This window comes from Haliotis asinina, chromosome 9, assembly GCF_037392515.1.
Source record: "Haliotis asinina isolate JCU_RB_2024 chromosome 9, JCU_Hal_asi_v2, whole genome shotgun sequence".
In the NCBI taxonomy this organism is placed as follows: domain Eukaryota; kingdom Metazoa; phylum Mollusca; class Gastropoda; order Lepetellida; family Haliotidae; genus Haliotis; species Haliotis asinina.
Genome location: NC_090288.1, coordinates 45,128,641 through 45,132,361, shown reverse-complemented (window position 1 = coordinate 45,132,361; position 3,721 = coordinate 45,128,641).

The following is a 3,721-nucleotide window of genomic DNA, read 5'->3' as shown; positions in this document are numbered from 1 at the left end:
GTGTTTGTATTGTATCAAGAGAGATCATGGTGTATTAAGCTTACCCTTAGGTTTGAACGCTCTTTTTACAAGAATTACTACACCTGAGTATGGAGTGAGCGAGTGTGTTTTACGTTGTCTTTAGCAATACTTCAGATATATCGTGACAAGGGACACTAGAAATGGGTGGTACACATTGTATCCATGTGGGGAATCAAACGCCAGTCTTCTGCATGGCATGTTAATGCTTTAACCCCATCGCTGATCAAATGAATGGAAGAGACGGCTTAATTCCTGGGTTCCATTTTACAAAGCAGTCTTAGAGCTAGGATGTTCTTAAACCTATGGCACAGTATGGGAGTTAGGAAACAGTTGTCTGAAAACACTGTAGCATGAGACCTTGGTTTCTTACTGCTGCAGGGATGGCAATTTTCCTCGGAAATCTGTGGATTTAAATGCAAATCATTCAATCCTGGTCCCCAGACTGCTAGCTTACTTTCAGCTCAAATCACTTTCAACTGTTGCCATAATAGTGATTAAAGTGGATTTGATTGTCAGACAGCTTTAGGCATTGGCTCATGACATTAAACTAACAGGTTCACTCGAGTACAATGAGTGAAACAGCAGTACTGCTTAAATAGTCCCATCAGTAGTGTATAAACACACTCACTTGCAAGGTATATATAGTAGTATGCAGTTGAGTCTTCATGAAACCTGACATGATTGTTTAGTAGGTCGTCTTACCATAAAATCTGTTGGCATTTTGACATTCAGTGATAATGACAACCTTAAAAGTATGCTGTCTCTGTAGCAAACGGAGACAAAGCAGAAAAATATACACAATGGAACTTAAGCTGACCAAATGTTATCATAGTGAGAAACTCGGCAACCATTACCATCAGTGTAATGCTGGAAAGCTTAAATGCCACTGTTTCCAGAGAGCTGATATTTTGGGCTAAACGGTAACAACAAAATCATCAAAATTCGCAATATATTTATTTACAAAATAACATGAAAACGTCAACGATGTTTTATCAACAAAATGTATCCCTGTACAACTATGGGGCTGCAGAGTTCCAAAATTAATGTCTCTCATTCCAGAAATGTTTCGTAATCTTAGACAACAAATCACAAACTCGATGTAGGCTTTGGCTGGAATATGAGTTTATTCATATGAACTGCACATGAAATATGATAATAGCGTGCATATCCACCTTGTGTACGGATGACTGATTTTGACCTCATTCTTGTGAGTCTCCAGATTCGCTCCACAGCCAGCTGCTGCTGCACTTCCGGAGTAATGCTTCCAAACACGGTTGTTGGATAAGAACGACGTGGATAATGGGTGGTTATCAAAATGTGACACAAGAGCAGGTTCCAGAATGTCATGGATATCGTGATCGCCATTGTGATATCCACAAACAGTTACCAAGACCAGTTTACAACTATGTTAGGAACAACCCCAGCCCATGACAGACCCACTATCGTAAGGAACTGCTCTGATGCTCTTAAGCTCATAGGCCTTGTTCGTGGTCCTCCAGATACTCTGGCGCCTGTCCATGACACTCAATAAAAAGTTACTCTCATCCGAACAATGCACCCTCCTCCATGACGTCGGGTTAGACATCACTGCAAGTGAGCTCTCTTGTGAAGACTGATCAAGACTGGAGGCTTGATAATCCTTTTTTCCCACTTCCCATGTGCCTTTGTGCAATTCCTTTCGGTCCTTTTGCGCAGACGTCTGTTGGGAACCATAGGTGCAACGCTATTTGAACTGAAAGACTGACGTCTCACAAGGCCTGTTAAACCCCGATCCCCAGATGGAGACGTCTTTCAGGTTGACCTGGCCTTGGTCAGACAGTAACTGTGCTGGTTGGACAGTGTTTTGGAACCAGTTTTGTTTGTTTGTTTGTTTGTTTGTTTGTTTGTTTTGTTTTGTTTTGTTTTTGTTTTTTTGTTGTTGTTTTTTTTGGGGGGGGTGTTGTTTGTTTAGTTTTTTATTAAATTATTTATTCCATTGCAATGCTCACATACATTACACATGCCAAGGCAATATATATCACAGTTTCTGTAGAGGATATATATGATTAATGTAAAGCAATAAGTTTTCTTAAAGCAAATACATTGGGAAGAGATTGGAAGTTTCAATTAATATAGTAACATAAGAGCGCTTCGTTGCTCACGTAGTACAGCAGATAAATGTTTCCACTTCCTTATGGAGGGATCTACTTTATTGTTTTTTCCCGGCTATATACTTTTCGGTTGTACGTGTGTCTTTTAGTAGTAAAGAGAGTAAATTGATTTCGGTTCGTCCCGGTTTTAGCAATAATTAAACTGTTACAGGACGTGTCGACTTACTATTAGACTATGACTTGTCCCTCAAAGGAAACAACGCATTCACAAATAAATAATAAAGTTAATATGTGTATGGCGCCAGTTCCAACATATTGCTCGAAAGCTCTTAAGCGAAGGCTGTTGAACAAGTTGACTTTCCGTTGTTTAAACTTATCCAGACTGACTTGCTGGAGATCGAGAGGAACCACCGTATTGCCCTTTCCAGGGCCCACTTGCATAGGAACCTCAAGCACTCATGATGATCTTGACCAGCGATCCCTCCTTGGACTGTAGATGGATATGAGTTCGCTCATGTACTCGGGAGCTTGACAGCGATTTGAAGACAAACGCCAGGATCTAGAACTGTATACACTGTCTCACTGGTAGCCAGGCTGGGGAGAGGTGATCTCGACTAGTTGTTATACTCTGACACCTATGTTGTGCACTCTCTGGAGTCTGTCGAGTGGATGTTCTTTATGCCCCATTCAATGGACAATAGCAGTAATCTGTGCGAGATGTGACAAACGCATTAACTAGTCTTGACTGCAACCGTACCAATATGCTTCTTGTTTTAAACTGATGTTTCTCAGATGGTAGTAGCATGACCTGCATACAGCATCGATGTGTCTCTGAGATGACAAGGATGACTCAGAACCACACCTAGATTCCTCCCTTAGGAGCTGAGGACAACATCACAGTGACCAAGCTTCAGTGGTTGGAACTGAAAGTTTGAAAGCAAAGATTTGGAGCCAAAGGTAATCATTTTAGTATAGTTTGAGAAAACGCGTGGACATCCAGTGCTGGGCCTCCTTGACACAATCAACGATATGTCATTACAGATGAAACATTTCCAAAGAAATGGGATAAATTGTCACTTTTTCCGTCAGTTTCTCTTCACCATCTGTTTCCTCCTTGACACAATCAACGATATGTCATTACAGATGAAACATTTCCAAAGAAATGGGATAAATTGTCACTTTTTCCGTCAGTTTCTCTTCACCATCTGTTTCCTCCTTGACACAATCAACGATATGTCATTACAGATGAAACATTTCCAAAGAAATGGGATAAATTGTCACTTTTGTCCGTCAGTTTCTCTTCACCATTTGTTTCCTCCTTGACACAATCAACGATATGTCATTACAGATGAAACATTTCCAAAGAAATGGGATAAATTGTCACTTTTTCCGTCAGTTTCTCTTCACCATCTGTTTCCTCCTTGACACAATCAACGATATGTCATTACAGATGAAACATTTCCAAAGAAATGGGATAAATTGTCACTTTTGTCCGTCAGTTTCTCTTCACCATCTGTTTCCTCCTTGACACAATCAACGATATGTCATTACAGATGAAACATTTCCAAAGAAATGGGATAAATTGTCACTTTTGTCCGTCAGTTTCTCTT